Below are 22,387 nucleotides of genomic sequence, written 5' to 3'. Positions count from 1 at the left end.
ATAATGGGGTGTTAAAGTCTCCCACAACCACTGTGTTGGCGTTTATATATGCTTTTAGGTCTTTCAGGTATGTTTGATGAAATTGGGTGCGTTGACATTGGGTGCGTACAGATTGATGATTATTATTTCCTTTTGGTCTATTTCCCCTTTTATTAGTATGGAATGTCCTTCTTTATCTCGTTTGATCAATGTAGGTTTAAAGTCTACTTTGTCAGAGATAAGTATTGCTACTCCTGCTTGTTTTCGCGGGCCATTGGCTTGGTAAATCTTCTTCCAGCCTTTCATCCTAAGCATATGCTTATTTCTGTTGGTGAGATGAGTCTCCTGTAAGCAACAAATTGTTGGATCTTCTTTTTTAATCCATTTTGTCAAATGGTGTCTTTTGATAGGTGAATTAAGTCCATTAACATTAAGCGTTAGTACTGATAGGTATGTGGTGATTCCTGCCATTTAGTTGTCTTAGTTGTTTGAAGGTGTGATTGTGTGTACCTAACTTGATGTTACTCTCTACTGTCTTGCTTTTTCTTATCCTGTGGTTTGGTGCTGCCTGCCTTTTCATGGTTAAGTTGGGTGTCACTTTCTGTGTGCAGGATCCCTTGCAGAATCTTTTGTAATGGTGGCTTTGTGGTCACATATTGTTTTAGTTTCTGCTTATCATGGAAGACTTTTATTGCTCCATCTATTTTGAATGATAGCTTTGCTGGGTAGAGTATCCTGGGGTTGAAGTTATTTTCATTCAGTGCCCGGAAGATCTCACCCCACGCTCTTCTTGCTTTTAATGTTTCTGTTGAGAAGTCTGCTGTGATTTTGATGGGTTTACCTTTGTATGTTACTTGTTTTTTCTCTCTTACAGCCTTCAATATTCTTTCCTTAGTTTCTGAACTTGTTGTTTTAATGATGATATGTCGTGGAGTAGTTCTATTTTGATCTGGTCTGTTTGGTGTCCTGGAGGCCTCTTGCATCTGTATGGGAATATCTTTCTCTAGATTTGGGAAATTTTCCGTTATTATTTTGTTGAATATATTACGCATTCCCTTCGCTTGCACCTCTTCTCCTTCTTCGATGCCCATGATTCTCAAGTTTGGTCTTTTGATGGAGTCAGTGAGTTCTTGCATTTTCTTTTCACAGGTCTTGAGTTGTTTAATTAATAGTTCTTCGGTTTTTCCTTTAATTACCATTTCGTCTTCAAGTTCTGAGATTCTGTCTTCTGTTTGTTCTATTCTGCTGGATTGGCCTTCCGTTTTGTTTTGCAGTTCTGTTTCGTTCTTTTTTCTGAGGTTTTCCATATCCCGGCAGTTTTCTTCTTTAATGTTGTCTATTTTTGTCTTGAGTTCATCTATCCGTTTATTCATTGTGTTCTCTCTTTAACTTTGGTGTTTATACAGTGCTTCTATGGTTTCCTTTATTTCTTCTTTTGCTTTTTCAAATTCTCTATTTTTATTGTCTTGGAATTTCTTGAGTGTCTCCTGTACATTTTGGTTGACCCTATCCAGTATCATCTCTATAAAATTCTCATTGAGTACTTGTAGTATGTCTTCTTTTAAATTATTCTTGTGGGCTTCATTGGGTCCTTTGGCATAGTTTATCTTCATTTTGTTGGAGTCTGGATCTGAGTTTCTGTTCTCTTCATTCCCCTCTGGTTCCTGTACTAATTTTTTGCTGTGGGGAAACTGGTTTCCCTGTTTTTTCTGTCTTCCCGTCATTGTCCTTGGTATTGTTACTGTCCCTGTACTGTGTGTAATTAAGTATTTTCTAGCTTGTAATAATAACAATGGTAATATTTAGAATGGAAGAGTGAGCTGAGATGGAAAGCAAGAAGTTAAAGAAAAGGGGAAAACAAATATACAGACAAGAGGGAGAAAGCAGAACAAGGTATCAGACGAGAGAGTTTCAAAGGTATAAACAGGAATTGTTAGTGTACTAATCGACAGTAAGCTGAACAGACATTAGAGAGACAGAGAGAGGATTGAAAATCAAAGATAAAAAAATAAATAAATAAAAATAAAAATAAATAAAAAATAAGTAAATGAAAGTAATATCTATATATAAAAATGAATTAAAATAAAATGGAAAATGGAAAATTAAAAAAAAAACCAAAACACTTCCAAGTTTATATGCAATGCAGTTTCAGTCTTAATAATTTCGGTGTCCATCTCAATCTCCAGTCCTGGAGTTGGTGCCTCAGATGTTGTTCTGTAGTTGTCTCATCAAAGGGGATGCATAAAGTAGAACAAAACTACACACTCACTCACACACACACACACACACACACACACACACAAAAGCCCCACCAAATGTCCCCAGTTCAAATGCAATACAGTTTCAGTAAGTTTTTCGGCTTGCAGGTGTAATTTGGTTGTTCTCTCATCAAAGGTAGGGAGAAAAAGAAAAAAAAGCGACTGGAGACAGTTCTGAGAGTGGTATCTGCAACTGTGGCTTGCCTGCCTGCTGCTCTCAGCCTGTAGCTGGCGGCGTTATTTACGCAGATCTCTGGAGTGAGCTAGCACTCACCTGGTCCCACAGTCTTTGTTTGCTCAGAGTTCTCCTGTGCGGGAGCCTCTGCTACAGGCTTTCCCCTTTCCAAGCACTGGGAAAGGTGACACTGCCCCCGCGTTGTCAGGCCTGCGTGTTTATCTACAGTTCATGTGGGAGGTGGGTCTTCCCCCCTCTCCTCTGAAGTTTTCCTCCCACTGCCACTTTCAGAAGCTTTCCTGCTCCTGCTTACTGGGCAGTGCTGCTGCTCCTGCTGGCCGCCATGTTTGTTTACAGTTCATGTGGGAAGTGGGTCTTCCCTCCTCTCACAAGCTTCCCCACTCCTGGTTGCTGGGCACGTGCCCCACTCCTGCCAGAGGCTCTCCGGCCTGCCCGGCTTGTTTATTTACAGTCCCAGGAAGGATTCCCTTCCCCCAATCTTCAGCGCTCAGGGCACCCCACCCTCTTTCCAGCGTGTCTTAACTGTTCTTATTGCTTATTATTCAGTTTCTCTTTTTTTTCCCGGGTGGGGGTCAGTCTGTCCAGGGGGCTATGCTGCTCTGGCCCAGGCTTGTCTGTGGGGGTACCACGGTACCATGAAGCTCACCTGGTCCGCATCTTCCCAAGCCGTATGGGCGCTGGCCACTGATGCCCCGGGGGCCCTCCTCGTTTCTCCGTTTAACGTGAAGTGGAGATTCTCTGCGCCGGCTGGAGATGTGGAGGGGTCAAAGTTATGCCTTTTCTCAGTGATTATGCCTGCAAAGTGTGTCTCCAGTGTCTCTCCAAGATTTCACTATAGCAGGCTCGCTTTCTGCTTCCTACCTCTAGCTGCCATCCTTTATAGAGGTAATCTTTTAATAATCTCTTGAATCCCATAAGTATTACAATCATGCTTTCCTCTTCCTCTACATCCACATTGGTAATTCACAAATACTTAATCATCCTTGCTAAAGGTTAACTCAATACATGAAATTGACCATTTAAGCTTCTGTTACTTGAGGTGTAAGAGATAAAAATGTGAGGCTAGTGAGGAGTTAGTAGCACTATACTTTAAAAGTAAGTGGGGAGGGATCCAAAATGGTGAGTAGGACACAGATGCAGACTGCATGAGTTCCATGAATCAGGGACCTTGCTGAGATGCTGGAGACACAATTGGATGAGGTAAAACACCACACAGAGCTGAACTCCCAGCCTGTGGAAGGCTTCTCCATGCCACAATACACTGAAAGAACAAGTGGGCAATTCCAACCCACAGGCCAGCCAGGCCACTGCCACTGGTCAGCCTGCCAGGCCCCTGCCCTGTAGAACTGCCAGGCCTCCACCCTGCAGGCCCCAGGCCTCTACCCGGCAGGCCCACTGGGCCACCACCCACCTGCTGGCCCACCAGCACACTGGCAACCGCCCACCACAGGAGGGGTCAAACACCACCAGACGCCACCTCCAAACTTGCCTAGGAGATGCAGACAAACAGGACAGGATGCTAAAGGAGTAGCACCAGAACAATGAAGACTGAAACTCTACTGTTCCTGAACCAGGAATTTCTTTTCTTTTTTTTTTTTCTCTTTTCTTTGAGTGTTTATTTGTTTTGTTCACTATCTGATTGTTCCCCATATCTTCCTATTTATTTCTTTGGTTCTCCATCTTTTCTTCTTTTCCTTCTTTTTCTTTTTCTTTTTTCTCCTTCTTTCTTGGTTTTGTTAGTTTTACTACTGTAAGTTTGCTAGTACTAAATTACACATAGACCAGGGACAGAAACAGTACCAAGTGGAATTATGGGAAGACAAAAAAGGGATGGAAACCATCCTCCCCCAAAAAATGAATTAGTACAGGATTCAGAGGGAAATGAAGAAAACGGATACCCAGATCCAGACTCCAACAAAACAAAGATAAACTATACCAAGGAACCCAAGGAAGCCCACAAAGAAATCCTGCAAGTAATCAATGTGAGTTTCATAGAGATGATACTAGACATAGTCAATCAAAATGTACAGGAGGCATTCAAGAAATTCCAAGAAAGCAAAAATAAAGAATATGAGAAAACACAAAAAGAAATAAATGAAATCATAAGAGCCTTAAATAAACACCAAAATGAGAGAGAGAACATAATAAATAGAGAGATAAATGAATTAAGGATGAAAATTGACAATATTAAAGAGGAAGTGACCCATGATATGGAAAAACTCAGAAAAAAGAATGAAACAGAAGTACAAACCAAAATGGAAGGCCATTCCATCAGACTAGAACAAGGAGAAGACAGAACCTCAGAATTTGAAGATAAAATGGTAATTAAAGGAAAAACAGAAGAACTATTAGTCAGACAACAAAAGCCCTGTAAAAGGAATATGCAAGAACTCACTGACTCCATCAAAAGACCAAATCTGAGAATCATAGCACAGAGAATAGAGAAAGAATATTGAAAGCTGTAAGAGAGGAAAAACAAATAACACATAAAGGGAAACCCATCAAAATCACAGCAGATTTCTCAACAGAAACCTTAACAGCAAAAAGAGCATGGAGTGAGGTCTTCTGGGCACTGAATGAAAATAACTTCAACCCTAGGTTAGTCTACCCAGCAAAACTATCATTCAAAATAGATGGACCAATAAAAGTCTTCCATGATAAGCAGAAACTAAAACAATATATGACCACCAAGCCACCACTACAAAAGATTCTTCAAGGGATTCTGCACACAGAAAGTGAAAGCAAACAAAACCATGAAAGCACAGGCAGTGCCAAAGCACAGGATCCAAAAAGGCAAGAAAGTAAAGAGTAACACTGATTCAGCTGCACACAATCAAACCCTTAATCAACAAAGACAACTACATGACAGGGATCACCACATACCTATCAATACTAACACTAAATGTTAATGGACTTAATTACCCCATCAAAAGACACCATTTGGCAAATTAGATTGAAAAGGAGGATCCAACAATCTGTTGCTTACAGGAGACCCATCTTATAGACAGAAACAAGCACTGGGTGAGAGTGAAAGGCTGGAAGAAGATCTACCAAGACAATGGCCCCGCAAAACAGGCAGGGGTAGCAATACTTATCTCAAACAAAGTAGACTTCAAACTTACATTGATCAAATGAGATAAAGAAGGACACTCCATACTAATAAAAGGAGAAATACACCAAAAAGAAATAACAATTATCAACATATATGCACCCAACATCAATGCACCCAATTTCATCAAACATACTTTGAAGGACCTAAAAACATATATGGACTCAAACACAGTGCTAGTGGGAGACTTTAATACCAACTATCACCAACAGATAGGTCACCCAAAGAAAAAAATCAGCAAAGAAATTTTTTAGTAAATCATACCATAGATCAAATAGACCTAGCTGATGTCTACAGAATATCTCATCCAATTCTGCACAATATACATTCTTTTCAGCAGCTCTTGGAACCTTATTCAAAATTGATTATATCTTAGGGCACAAAGCAAGCCTCAACAAATATAAGAAAATAGAAATAATCCAATGCCTTCTATCTGATCACAATGCATTAAACTAGAAATCAACAAGAGAAACAACAGTAAAAAACATGCAAACAATTGGAAGCTGAATAACATATTGCTCAATGTTCAATGGGTCATTGATGAAATAAAAGAGGAAATTAAAAGATTCCTGGAAGTTAATGAAAATGAAAACATGACCTCTCGGAACTTATGGGACACAGAAAAGGCAGTCCTAAGAGGAAAGTTTATAGCCATGAGTGGATATATTAAAAGGTCATCAATCTCAAATCAATGAGCTAATGCTACATCTCAAACTCCTAGAAAAATAAGAGCAAGCAAACCCTAAAACAAACAGCAGGAGAGAAATAATAAAAATAAGGGCTGAAATCAGTGAAACAGAAACAAAAAAAAACCATACAAAGAATCAATGAAACAAAAAGCTGGTTATTAAAACAGTAAATAAGATTGAAAAACCCCTGGCAAACCTGGCTACAAAACCCAAATCAGTAAATGCAGAAATGCAAAAGGGGAGGTAAGAACAAATAACACAGAAATCAAGGAAATCATCAGAGACTACTTTGAGAACCTATATTCTAATAAATTTGAAAATCTTGAAGAAATGGACAGATTTCTAGATACTTACTACCTTCCAAAACTGAACCAAGAGGCTATTAATGACCTGAATAGATCTATAACACAAAATGAAATTGAAGCAGCAATAAAGAGTCTCCCAAAAAAGAAAAGTCCAGGACCTGATGGGTTCACTGCTGAGTTCTATCAGATGTTTAAAGAAGAACTAATACCAACTCTCCTTAAACTGTTCCATGAAATAGAAAGGGAAGGAACAGTGCCTAACTCATTTTATGAAGCCAATATTACTATCATCCCAAAACCAGACAAAGACACCTCCAAAAAGGAGAACTACAGGCCAATTTCTTTAAAGAATATTGATGCAAAAATCTTCAATAAAATAAAGGGAAACCAAATCCAACACATCAGAAAGATCATTCACCACGACCAAGTTAGCTTCATCCCAGGGATGCAGGGGTGGTTCAACATATGCAAATCTGTAAATGTAATACAGCACATCAACAGAAGAAAAGACAAAAACCACTTGATCATCTCAATAGATGATCCAACACCATTTCATGATAAAAGCTTTAAGAAAACTAGGAATAGAAGGAATGTACCTCAACATTGTAAAGGCTATTTATGACAAACCTACAGCCAACATCATACTTAATATAGCTTGAAGTCGGGTATTGTGATACCTCCAGCATTGCTCTTTTTGCTGAGTATTGCCTTGGCTATTTGCGGTCTCTTGTGTTTCCAAAAGAACTTTAGGGTAGATTTTTCGATCTCTGTGATGAATGTCATTGGGATTTGGATGGGAATTGCATTAAACACGCAGATTGCTTTTGGGAGTATAGCCATTTTTACTATGTTGATTCTACCAATCCATGAGCACGGGAGATCTTTCTACCTTCTGTAGTCTTCCTCAATCTCTTTCCTCAGGGATTAGTAGCTCTCCTTGTAGAGGTCATTCACATCCTTTGTTACTTTTACTCCTAGGTATTTGATTTTTTTTTGAGGCTATTGTAAGTGGAATTGTTTCCATATATTCTTTCTCAGCTTGTTCATTGTTGGTGTATAGAAAAGCTAGTGATTTTTGTAAGTTGATTTTGTATCCTGCCACATTGCTGTAGCTGTTTATGGTGTCTAAGAGTTTTTGGGTAGAGTTTTTTGGGTCTCCAAAAGGGGAGATAACAACAAACTCCATGGAAATCCAGGAAATCATCAGAGACTACTTTGAGAGTCTATACTCTAATAAATTTGAAAATTTTGAAGAAATGGACAGATTTCTAGATACTTATGACCATCCAAAACTGAACCAAGAAGATATTAATCACCTAAATAGATCTATCACACAAAGTGAAATTGAAGCGGCAATAGTCTCCCAAAAGAGAAAAGTCCAGGACCTGATGGATTCTCTGCTGAATTCTATCAGACATTTAAAGAACTAATACCAACTCTCCTTAAATTTTTCCATGAAATAGAAAGGGAAGGAACACTGCCTAACTCATTCTATGAAGCCAGCATTACACTTATCCCAAAACCAGAAACTCAATCTAGATCCATGTTTATCACCCTGTACTAATACCAACTCAAAATGGATCAAAGATCTTAAAATCAGACCTGAAACTCTGAAGTTAGTACAGGAAGGAGCAGGAAACACTGGAAGTAATAGGTACAGGCAAAGACTTCCTCAGTAGAACCCCAGCAGGCCAGCAACTAAGAGAAAGAATGGACAAATTGGACTTCATAAAATTAAAAAGATTCTGTACAACAAAAAAAATGGTCTCTAAATTGAAGAGACCACACACAGAGTGGCAGAAAATATTTGTGAGCTATACATCAAACAAAGGAATGATAACCAGAATATACAGGGTACATAAGAAACTAAACTCTCCCAAAATCAATGAACCAATAAGGAAATGGGAAACTGAACTAAACAGAACTTTTTCAAAAGAAGAAATTCAAATGGCCAAAATACACATGAAAAAATGCTCACCATCTCTAGCCATAAAGGAAATGCAAGTCAAAACACGCTAAGAGTCCACCTCACCCCTGTTAGAATAGCCATCATCAAAAGCACCACCACCAACAGGTGTTGGTGAGGATGTTGGGGAAATAAGAACCCTCATACACTGCTGGTGGGAATGCAAGCTGGTGCAACCACTCTGGAAAAAAATTTGGAGGTTTCTTAAAAATCTAAACATAGATCTGCCATGTGATCCAGCAATCCCACTCTTGGGGATATATACCCAAAGAAATGCAACACAGGTTACTCCAGAGGCACCTGCACACCCATGTTTATTGCAGTACTATTCACAATAGCCAAGTTATGGAAACAACCAAGATGCCCCACCACTGACGAATGGATCCAGAAAATATGGTATTTATACACAATGGAATTTTACTCAGCCATGAAGAAGAATGAAATCCTATCATGGAACTGGAGAACATCATTCTGAGTGAGGTTAGCCAGTCTCAGAAGACCAAAAATCATATGTTCTCCCTCAAATGCAGACTTTAGATCCAGGGCAAATACAGCAATGTTGTTGGACTTGGGTCACATGACAAGGGGAGAGCACATACGGGTGATATGGGAATAGGTAGAAAACCCAAAACATGAAAGCGTTTGATGTCCCCACTGCAGAGGAGCTAATAACAGTAACCACCAAGCGACAGAGGTCAATATGGGAAGGGGATCAGGAACTAGTGCAAAAGTCAGGTCGAGTTGAATCAACATGGGTTGTAACACATGGGTACATGAAAGCAATAGTAGGAATCTGTCTGTATAGCTACCCTTAACTCAACTAGCAAAAATGCTTTGTCTTTCTTATTATGCTTATGTCTTCTCTGCATCAAAACTAGAGATAAGGGCAGAGCAAGTTCTGCCTTGAAGTGAGGGGGGATGCAGGGGAGAGGGTAGGGGCAGGGGGCAGGAGGGAGGAATGACCCAAACAATGTATGCACTTGTGAATAAATGAATAAAAAAAGTAAGGGGGCTATCTATAAATTTAGGCAAGCAAGAAAAGGGTTAAGCCCAAGGTATGAAGGAGCAGCAGCAAGCATGTCACTAAATGGTGAATAACCAGACAAAATTCAGACTTCAAAAGATGAAAGAAGTCAACAAAATCAGTAGTAATGAGTAGATTTGAACTTTAACCTTAAAACAGAGCTGATTTGTTCTCTATTCTACTTTCTACTTTCTAAAGCATATTAGAAGCTTGAGCCCATAAGTGGTAATCTTTGCCAGGTATAAGCCAAATCAGTTTAATGAAACTCTGCCCTAGATAAAAACTCAGACAAATATATTAAATCTCATACTTTCAATAAATGTGCTTCTAAACACCATCTCTCTACCACCTACTCTTGCTTTGGCTGACACATTGTGATTCAGCAGTTACTTCCCTTTGCTTCTTTTATGACTTAAAACTATCAATGCATTCAGAAAAAGTAAAAATGCATCCACTGAATTCATGGACTTTAATATCTAAATGCAGAAACAAATATGGACAAGTAAAGCAATTAGTACAAGACTATTAAGAAACATATACAAAGTCCTGTAAAATAAATATACATGAACACAAAATGAATATAACAGAGTAAACAGAGATACTATTTATACATCTTATACTAAGGAGCATAGTCTGGACATCGTCAATTTCCAAATTTCTGAAATTCATTCAACAACTATCTCTTCTATGTGAATGGGTATATGTATATGTATATATAGATTTGTGTTATATTTATGTGTTTATATTTATACATATATGTAGATGTATATATATATATATATATATATATATATTTCACATGCTCATTCTCAAACACAAGCTCTTAGTGTGTCAACACATTTTCACAATAAAGCAGTTCCCAAAAATATCATTGGGACAGGAAGAAAGAAGGAGGGGTTAAAGATGAGAATAAAATATCTTCAAGGTTATGAGTCTCACCCAGAAATTTCCTCTACACTTAGCTTTACAAATGGCCATTATTTTTTACCCCATGGTATACTTGGTATACTTCAATATATCATCAGGAAGCCACCGCAGCCTAATCAACTCAAGCTAGATTTGCTTTCACTCCTAGTTGCCTGGAGGTTGAGATTTCCTACCCAGATAATCTATTTTCAAATGTCATCATCACATTTTCAATGACAGAGATGAGCTTTCTCTTGAGTTGATTCACTTGTAGATACTGAGACACTCCAATATGAGTTGGGTCACAAAATTACATCAGGCTGTTAAACCAATGTAATCATTTCACATTGATACCAGCAGTCATAGGTTTTGCTAATGCTGAATTACAACACATATACCTTATTTTAGATTCAAAGTAACTACATGGTCCTATCAGGTTAATTGACCTCACTTATTTTTCTTTGTTTGTTTTTTGTTTCTTTCCTCTTAGAGGCAACTAGATTTAGCTGCTTCAGGATACAATTACAACATACTTATCTAATATTTAGTTACACTCACATACTTCATTATTACTTATAGGCACTGAATTGAATGTTTTTAATAATTTTATATATTTCACATATATTTTTATGCATAACACAAACACATATTCATATATGTGTGCATGTATGTGACTATATAAATATTACATACACAATTTTTTATAAATTTCTCACAATCATGCCTGGACAGCCAAGCAATAATTTCTAAACCAGTATTAAGTAACTTTCCTATGCTAACTGAACAAGATGATTTCAGAAAAAAGAAAAAAAAATGCATGCTCTGAAGTATCTCCATCATAGAATTACAAAACAAAATTATTCATGTCAAATAAAAGAGAAAATTATTGTCCTACAAATTTTTATCTCCTGGTATGTATATGTATGCTAATGTTTGTGTATGGGGAGATAAATTCTCAGAATTTTTTGCCACCTAATTTGTATATCCAAAGCAAGTTTTCAACCAATCAATCGATTTTGACTTTCAGTTCAAGTCTAAACTTTTCCAGTCTTTTCATCTTACCTGAAAAATACCAAGTGAAAAGTCAGTCCTAAGGGAACAGGAAGATAATGTTTCTACAAAGATTTATCTCTTTGTAAATGTGCAAGGAGATGTGTCAATGTAACAAATTCCTACTTTTCGTACTCATCAGTTCAAAAAAAACCATTTTTAAAGGTTGCCAGGATGGCTCAAATGACCCTTTTTGTCAGATACCTGAAGAAAGGACAACATCATACACATTTGTGCTACATTCCTGTTTACACTGGATATGACCATAGTCTTTTCCTAATAGTTGGAATTAAACTACTTTACATATAAGTTTATCACTGCAGCAAGAGAACTTTGAAAGAGGGAAAAAACAGGTCAGAATTTTATACAAAGTTCCTTGAAACACTACAGTTTTTATGTAAGGACTCATGTTATGTGGTAAGTAGATTTTAAATGATCCATTTCATCTTTATTAAAAATACATTCTTCTGAATGCCTCTATTGTTCTACTTTCTCCAGCACCTTCAATTTGGCAAAAGGCAAAGTATGAGATCTTGGTTAAGCCAGTTATGAATTCCTATCTTGATTATTTGGATTGCTTAATAATTATGGCTCAGGAAAATTATATTATGCTGTGAGAATTTTGTAAGTCATTAACTGCTGTGAATCCCATAATAACAATTTAATTTGTCATTGGATGAATAAAGGGTGCTAAATGAGAGTTCCTATGTAACTACCCACCATCCTCTACAAACAAGACAATTTAAGTCAGAACAAAATGGATTGGAAAAAACTGGTCATGACCCTCAGAGACTTCACATACCAAGAAAAGGCTGTGGAAAAATACATTTAAACAGTGAAAACTGAGCCACTGGGCATAAAGTTGTCCATAGGAATTCTTGTTATAGATGAAGGTGATAGTTTTCTACCAGTGGGAAAATATAACTTGTATCCATTTGTATTTGAAGTTGTTTGGGATACTGTATTAGGCACTAATAATTGAACCAGTATCAAGATACTTGCATTTTCTCATATGTTGCTTTTCCTATTAAAGAGCCAACATAGAATACTGTATTTTTCAGAGAAAATTCAACTAAATTTAACTTGATAAATCTTAATTTACTCTATCTCGTGTTTTTGTTTTATATAAGTACTAAGAAACAGCAAAATATTCCTAGGCTAGATATTAGGACCCCAAATATTTTTTTACCTTTTTTATTTTTTATTTTATTCATATGTGCATACAATGTTTGGGTCGTTTCTCCCCCCTTCCCTCCATCCCCTCCCTTAACCTCTTGCCCCCTCCTTCTTCCCCCCTACCCCCTCACTATCAGGCAGAAACTATTTTGCCCTTATCTCTAATTTTGTTGAAAAGAGAGTATAAGCAATAATAGGAAGAACCAAGGGTTTTTGCTAGTTCAGATAAGGATAGCTATACAGGGAGTTGACTTGCATTGCTTTCCTGTACATGTGTGTTACCTTCTAATTTAATTCTTCTTGAACTAATCTTTTCTCTAGTTCCTGGTCCCCTTCTCCTGTTGGCCTCTGTCACTTTAAAGTATCTGCATTAGTTTTTCTGCATTGAGGGCAATACCACTGACAATAGGTGTTGGTGAAGATGCCAGGAAAAAGGAACCCTTTTACACTGCTGGTGGGAATACAAACTAGTACAACCACTCTGGAAAAAAATTTGGAGGCTTCTTAAAAATCTAAACATAGATCTACCATATGATCCAGCAATACCACTCTTGGGGATATACCCAAAAGAATGTGACACAGGTTACTCCTGAGGCACTTGCACACCCATGTTTATTGCAGCACTATTCACAATAGCCAAGTTATGGAAACAACCAAGATGTCCCACTACTGACAAATGGATTAAGAAAATGTGGTATTTATACACAATGGAATTCTACTCAGCCATGAAGAAGAATGAAATCTTATCATTCGCAAGTAAATAGATGGAACAGGAGAACATCATTCTGAGTGAGGTTAGCCAGGCTCAGAAGACCAAAAATCATATGTTCTTCCTCATATGCAGACATTCGATCAAGGGCAAACACAACAAGGGGATTGGACTTTGATCACATGATAAAGAGAGAGCACACAAGGGAGGTATGAGGATAGGTAAGACACCCAAAAATCTAGATAGCATTTGTTGCTGTCAATAACCTCAAATATTTTATGAAATAGATAGTGAGGTTAAAAACAAGGACAAGGTTTTACTCATATTTATATCACCAATGCCTAGGAAGACATTGAAGCAAGGTAGATATTTTATAAATGGGTGTCAAATAAATAAATGAAGAAAGGTTGGAGAAGTAAGGATGATCCAATGTGAAAAGCAATAGACCTTTGATAGTTAGGTATTAGAACACATTGGATAAGAAAAGCTCAAGTAAAATGAGCTCATACATTAGGTCAAAGATGACTGTATTGACAGAATGCTCTACATTTAGGCCTTGCTGCATTTCCAGATCATATTGAACTGAGTTTTTAAATTCATCTGGGACCCCCAGTGAGCACATAAAAACCTTGGAGAGTGATTTTTCACCTTCTTACTAAAGCACTGTGAACTATTCAAATATGTCCTTTTAAAATATTCCATTTCTGTCCTCTTCTCACTTACCATCAAGAAAGGATAGAGGAAGGAGAAAAGAGATAATCATCATGTGTTAGATAGAATGCCTGGAATTTATTTGATTTCCTATCACCCCACAAAATCAAATTTATGTCCTTTGCCTTTAAGAAAAAACCTAAAATTTGAGGAGTTTAGTATTTTGTTTTTTCCTGGCTTCCTCCCAATACCCTTTTAGAAAAAGTACCCAAACCATGTCAACACATAAGCTTAGCTCAGACTGAGTCTATGACAAGCTTCCAAAAGTCATTAGTTTGGCCATTGTGTTTAGCTTATACACACTTTGCTTACCTGTACTTTTATTTACTAGAGACACTCATTTTGAATTCAGAGGGTACATAAAAAGTGGAACAGATTTGTAAAAAGTTAATCTTTGCAAGACACTCTTCCATCCTCTCTCCTATAGCCTCAGCAACTCTCAGGTTTCTAGACAAGCTTGAAAGAATCTGGCACTAAACTTTAAGAAGGAGAAATGGGAAAGGGCTTTATTACCATATGATCATCCAAAACATGGATCTATATATAGCCTTTTGCTCACAGTGATACAAGGTAAATCAATACTAAAGGTCACAGATTTGTTTTCCTCTTGGACAGTAGTTGTCATTGTTGTTCATTGTTGTTATTTAATCTTCTCCTCAAGCATTATACAAACCCTAACCAGATGTCTCAGATTTGTTTGATGCTAAGTTCAAAGAATTCTAGGCCCAGAGTGGCTTATTTTCACTATACTAGAAAGAACATATCTGCACAAATAAATAACACATCTTCACCTTAAAAGAAACTACTGAATAAAGGAAATATTCAACATTTACTTAGCTATGTACCATGCTCTGTTCTACGTGTGTTCACCTTTTATCTTACTTTTTCCCAAAAGGCTACATATTACATATTTCATCTATATTTACAAGAAAATTGAGGATTAGAGAAGTTATAAGGAATAAGTAAATTAGGTTCTATTCAAGAGTATATTGAAGGAGTTTAAAGAAATTTATAAGAAAAAGAGTAGAGACTTAAATTATTTGATCTATTGAAAAATTATAAATATTCAAGAGAAAGGAGAAGCTATGTTTAGTCAGTAATCCAAAAGAAAGATGCTCCTCATCTTGCTTCTTTATAGTGTGGATATATACAAATAAGTCAATTTGAAATGGAAACCAGAGATTGAATTCAAATTAGTTATAGTCATTTAAAAAAATATAAAAGCATCTATGCATGCCACAAAGAACTCGGCCGCATTTTATAGAAGAGGAAATTCAGGCTCAAGATAGCAAAGTGACTTGACCAAGATCACATATCAATCAATGAGACTGAGATAAGTGTACAGCAGGCATGCCTTGATCCAAAGCCATTTACTCTTAACCCACTATATATTCTATTACCCATGAATATTCCCACAGAATTAGTTTTAGCTCATGGAACCAACATAGCAGATTTGGTGGCACAGTTCTAGCTGTTCCTGGACTCCGATAGTTCATACTGCTATTTTCTAATTCATTATGAAAAAGTTTCTCTGCCCTACCTCCACAAATTCTCTTCCTTTTCTATGATAAAGAGTACAAAGATTTGTCTCACTATCTGGGCTAGAATGATAAGCTAAAAGTGGAGCCAGTGTCCATTTGTGCTCATTTTAGATGGATCTCTTTACTTTCGTCCCCAAAAGTGGAGGGACATTATTTGCTTTATTTCAGCTGCTGGAAAGGATGAAAGCTATCCTGGCAAGGATGAAAGCTCTCCTGGCAAAAACATGTCTTTGAGTTAGTAAAAAATGAATGATTGATACAGGGTATAAATTGTCATTCTTCTGAGACAAATTGGTATTTGAAACAGAGAAGAAAGGAAAGGATGAAAGGAAGGAGGAAGGAGGGATGGAGAAAGGGAGGGAGGGAAGGAAGGAAGAAAGGAAGGATGAAAGGAAGTTATTATGTAAGTGGGAAGAGGTACAGTCTTTTACAGAAGTAAAAACTATTATTCATACAAGATATGATTGGTTTCAAACTAATCAGACACTGACTATATCATCGACACATTTGTGTTTTATCAAAATTTAAGAGTTCCAGAATTCCACTCCAAATTAAATGTTGTATATTTTAAAACCAGGCTCTTGACATTTTAAACTATATTTTGTGGTTCATTAACATGTATTAGAGGGCTTTTAAAATGCATATTCTGACAGTAGATGTAAATCTGTATTTGAGGATCTTTTGTGGGGAGAAAGATGAGGTTGCTAGCCAATCAGGTATGCCCTATGCCTCATATTCCAAGTTGCAATGGGAATTTAGGGATTTGAACATTCACCCATGTTGCATGTCATAGTTTACTCCACCTGCTAAAACTGACATTTGGTTGAAAACAACTTGTGCACTTAGGCAAATACTTCACTCTTCTGAATTCCCTGATTCCCTCTGCTCTATGAGAAAGCTGGAGGAAAGTACAGAGGGAATAAACCACCAAAGTACATGCCAAGGATGAAAGAGAAGTGGGAATATGACCTTAAAGAGTGAGATTCTGGTGAATATAGCAGCCCAAAAAAATAGATCCTTCTTGGATAATTTCCTACCATCATGACTGGTAATAAAAATGGCAAGACCCGATGATGGAGAAATGAATATTCTCAGAATATCCAGAACCTTGTGTCTGTCAGCATAATAGCTCGACAAGGTACCCTGTTTCATACACACACCTTCAAAATGTATTAGTTAGAAGTTACTAGTGTACACTTTGGATTCATCCATTCATTTATTGAGTACTGGCTCTGTGCCAGGAATATTAAGTTGGATAAACCTTTCTTGTAAATTTGACAGGTAATTGACCTTCTAAGAATCCTTCAGTGGCATAGCTGTAATTATGTGCTGCTTCACAATACAGTATACCAAATTTTTCTGGCTTAAAATAGAAACCATTCTATCTAATCATGATAGTGTGGGTAGGAACTCAAGTAGACCTAGGCTTGGTGACTCCTCTGTTCTACGTGGTGCCAATTAATGTCATCAATGGTATTCATCAGATGGGTGGATAGACTGCTCTAGATAATCCAAAATAACTTCACATGCACAATGGGTGCATATATATATATATATATATATATATATAAAGTTTAAATAAAAGCGTGTAGAATCTCAAAAAAAATAATAGCTATCATTATATATATAAAGCCCAAACTCTTATTTTAGTAAACAATACCATTCACTACCTGTTATAGTTAAAACGTGAAACTTCCACACAAGCTCATGTGTTTAAGACTTTGTAACCAGCTGGTGGTACTATTTTGGGAAGTGGTAGAAACTGTAAAAGGTGGGTCCTAGTTAAAATAAGTAGGTCACTGGGGGGTATGTCCTTGGGTATATCTTGACCCCAGCCCCTTCCTGTCTTTCTCTCATTTAGTGCTGCATGGCCACTATGAGGTAAGCAACCTGGCTCCACCATACACTCTTCTCACCATGATATTCTATCTCATCACAGTCCTTTAACAATGGAGCTAGCTGACCATGGATGAAACCTCTTGAAATATTAATCTTTTTTACACTTAAAATTGTTTCTTTCAGGTATTTTGTCATTGCAATGAAAACCTGACTACAGTACTATCTAATTTCTGTTTTCCCTTTCAAGCCTCATATACTGCTATATCTAACAGGCACTCTTATTCCCAGTCATACTCAGCCACTAATTGTCCTCTGAACATGCTAAGTTTTTACACTCCCATGCTATCATACATGCAGACCTGTCTGCAATAGAAGATTGACCTTCTCCCTCTACTCCTTCTTAACTTGGATCATTGTTATTGCTCTTTCAAAACCCAACTTAAAAATTACTTCCTCCATGAAGACATATCTGTACCTCCAGTCTGAGTTAAGTGTGCCTCCCCAGTGTTCTCAAAAGACCCTCTGCACATCTTTTTACAGGTCTTAGTACCTACATAGTATATGTGCCCTTTTATTGTTTCATGTGCTAGACAATACTGTATATTTCTATAAACATTGTCTTAACCTTTTCTTGAATATTGGGCTTTTCACAAGGTGCTTCACATCTAATATGTACTCAGTAAATGTTCTTTGGAAAAACATAAGATGATTAAAATAGGAATTTATTGATCAAAATAAATACAACCTTTCCCTCACACCCCATCATTCAGCAACACAATGATTATGGAAAATGAAGTATGTATGAGAGGAGAATTAAGCATCACTAACTTTTATCACCAAGAATTCAACAGCCTTGAAGAGACATTGACTAGGTAACTGAATGCAGAGTACTCAGATAGATTGAAGGAGGAAAGATACAATTACATTTTCAAAAGTTAATTTATTTCATTTCAATTCTTTTCCCAAATGTATCCAAAAATTATTCCTCATTCTGGATTAAAAACTATCAAATATTCTTAAGGCCTAATGGCCCCTCATTAAGAGGACTGTCATTTTTCTAGAAATCAAGCCTCAATTTAGAAAGAGGAACAGAGATGAACTGAAAGTAATGTGTGTGTGGCAAAATGTCATGTGAGCCAACAAGTAACTCTGTAATACTGCCTCACAACAAACATTTCTTGCGTCCCTGGAAATGAGTCCAGATTTCTACATCAATGTGAGTAAAATTCATTATTCTTTGCTCATTACTTCTTGGGAGGGATTTTTAAAAATTAAAGACAAAAATACACTAATCAATTAAATACTCTCTTTCACTAACATCCCACGTTCCTTTAACAGTTGAAGAAGCATATTTGTTTGGAAGAAATTTCAAAACTCTGAGATTATAGAGATGCTATGATTGGGCTTTTCTTTGAGATATGACTCCAGAAAGTTTCAATTCTGATTTTATAGGCAAGAAGCTTTTCTATATGAAAAGATATACAATTGGAAATAAAAGTAAACTTCAACATGTGACACCCATTTTCTAATTCATCACTAAATTCTGCCAGTTTTTCATAAAAACATTAGAATATGACCTCATATCACCTCCATTTTTACCATGCTAGCCAAGCCATCATTCATCATCATCTTCCATCTGGATTATTACAATAGTCTCCTCATAGGTTTCCCTCCTTCCACCCTGGTCCTGAGACAGTAGACTTATCATTTTATTTCATCTTCAAATACCTTTGTGGTATTTCCTTACACATTCCTTTCTTTACAATGATAAAACATATATGCAGAGGTAAGAAATTGTTCAAAGTCACCCATATGTTAGTATCAGAGCCAAAACTAAAAGGCAGATCTTCTGACATCTAATTCTATCTCCCTTCCCTTACAATAACTAATTTGATAGTAATAAACCATAGACAAATTTTGTGTTCCATTACAGAATTGCTTTCTTCCTCTGAATAGTTCTACAAGGAAATTTGAAGTTTAATCAGGAAATGAGCTAATATCCAGATGTTTCAAAGATACATACCTACATGTTTCATTTTCAGAAGCAATCTTTTCCTATAAATTAACCATGTGAATGAATTTCAGCTTGAGAAATATTGGTATTTAATTTTTATTATTGCTTGTTTGCATTTTTAGCAACCAAACTATTTTCTTTCTTTAAAAATCTTATATAAGATCCCATTATATTAAGCATACAATATTAAAGCATATTTTTTAAAGTGAGGAAAGGTCCACCCAAAGTTGCATTCCTTGGTTACACATTCACCCCTCTGATTTACCTCTTGAGCCACTTTCACAGAATCTTGAGCTACATGGAATCCAGATCGAAAACACTTTCTGTACAAGACTTGTGACACTCATTATGTTTCACAGAATAACATCTGCATGACTTAGGAACTTGATAGAAATGCAAATTCTCAGATCTTACCCAGACTGACAAAGTCTAGATTTGAATGTTAACAAGATCCTCCCAGGTAACTCATAGTGCAGTCAAGTTTGAGCAAATTTCTAGACTCTATTCCAATAAGGTAGTTATTGTAAATGTAACTTAATTGTAATTGTACAGTATAAAGCCAAATTTTGAGAAACTGAGGTAGATAGATAGATAGATTCCTAACCAGATGTTTTGTCGTCTGCAAAGCATAGCCATTAGAGTTGTCATTATGCAGAAGTAAGTAGGTAGTCACCTTCATGGGATGAGTTGATGGGTGCTAGAATATTGAGTTAGACCAAGGCACTGGCTCTGAGGATCTCAACAGACTAGGTCCAGCTACCTGTCCCAAAATGCCAAAGACACAAATGATATTGTGATAGCAGGAAAGGAGTTTATTCTCAATGTAGCTATACCAGAAAGAACAGAGAATTCTGTCTTCAAGGTACTAATAGTCTTGGGGTTTTATAGGAAAGCAATAAGGCAAGGGTCAGAGGCTTGGAAAGCTAGTGATTTTGGTCAGTGGTCTGCAGGATCATTATCTCAGGATCGCCATCGGAAGACTTGTCAGAGATGAGAAAGTTGCAGCTGCCTGGGGTACTTTCAACTCTTGTCACAAGATGTTTATCAATCAGACCTGTAGTTGAAATCCAAGGCAATTGCAAGAGAAAATGGCCTAGACAAAAAACAAGACAGAAAGACAAGATGCAGTTAGCTAGGTTAACAATTGGGACCTCTTTGAGAAAGCCAAATTTAACCTCAAATTTTTTTCCCATTATTTCCACCACAGTGGCTGAAAACCTCACTTGACTCACTCTCATAAATGAAAGACACTATAAATGTAGCTTTTGGGAAATGTTATTACATTAAGTGACTGGGTTATCAACAAACTAGTTCAAATACGTTCAGGAGAAATCAGACCTTAGGGAGAATGAGACCCTAAGTAAATGTGAAAGGGGGTACAGTGCAGCTAATTGAATGCTCCTGGGTGTCCAAGAAGACATTGGGAAAAGTAAAACAAAGGAAAAGGAGACATAACAGTCAAAGGACAATTCATGTTGCCTGCAATAGGCTTTGCCTGTGTCTTGTACTTATATGTTAGTCAGTTCACTGCAACTTACAAAATAAGGAAGAAAGGAAATCAATTCTTGCCTATTAAGGCTAGTAAAGTCAATGTCTCTTTTCTCCACCAGGGAAAAGAGTGTTGTTGTTGTTGTTGTTGTTGTTGTTTTTTAATTTCTACTCATCTTGTCATGTGAACTTGTCATCTTTATTCTAGCCTTCATTTTTCTTCTGGTGTTGCATGCTTTCCAATGTTAAGAGGTTTCAACATGGCACTACAAAGATAAAGCAGTGTGGCACCAAGGCTCATAAGAATTTTTCTATTACACCTATGACAGATGTAATGCTTACTGGAACCAATGCCTTAAGGGCTACATTCTCAGAGAAAAATGTTAGAATGAGGAATTTATCTAAATAATTCAAGACAGAATAGGCCTTCCCCTGAAAGGTTTAGGAAATGGAAGCAATTTAAATTTATTGACTTAGTCTACAAAATTAACTTGGTTCATCACCTTCGTTTTGCTAGTGTAGACCTGGCCTAATTAATCCAACTAGCTGTAAAATGAAGACTTACTCAGATAAAGTCTATAATCCTTCTTGAATAAGCTTTTGTATTATTTGTATCAAAATAAAGGCTCAGAAGGCCAAAAATCACATGTTCTCCCTCATATGTGGATTTTAAACCTAAAACAAATACAGTAATATTATTGGACACAGGTCACACTAAGGGGAGACCATGCACGAGACGGATAAGGCAAGGGAAAGAAACCAAAAATTTGAATGTGATTGATGTGCTCCATTATACAGGAACAAATGCAGTAATCTTAAACTGGCTGAGGCCACTATGGAAAGGGGAATAGGGAGTAGTGAAGAGGTCTGGTAGACATGAACCAATTTGGGTTGTAATACATATATGCATGGAAACAACACAAGGACTCTCCCTATATAGCTATCTTTATCTCGAACTATGAAAATACCATGTTTTTCTTATTATCTTTTATGTTTTTTTCTTTTACAAAATCAGAGAACAAGAGGGTGGAACAGGTTCTGCATGGAGGTGGGGGGTGGGGGAGGTGGTGCAAATAATATGTACACATGTAAGTAAATGCAAAAATGATACCTGTTGAGAATATTCTGGAAATCAAGGGAGGGGGATGAAAGAGAGCAGCCAAGGGGGTGAATTCAAGTATGATATATTTTTTAAAAATACCTTATGACACAAAGGTCTAGATGATTTAGAAGTGCCACATTCCTGACATTCCTGTTCAAATATTCCAAAGATGCCTACCTACATATTTTATTGGAAGAGGCAACTTTATTTTTATAGATTTGTCCAATTAAATGCCCTGCAACTTGAGAAACACTTGGTATGGCACTTCTTATAGTGCAAGGCAATCTTAGAGAAAAGGCAAATGTCTTTTGGCCTAATAATTGCA

The sequence above is a fragment of the Castor canadensis genome, chromosome X (assembly GCF_047511655.1).
Source record: "Castor canadensis chromosome X, mCasCan1.hap1v2, whole genome shotgun sequence".
NCBI lineage: Eukaryota > Metazoa > Chordata > Mammalia > Rodentia > Castoridae > Castor > Castor canadensis.
The sequence above is the reverse complement of the archived record's forward strand: the minus strand, read 5'-3'. Positions refer to the sequence as shown.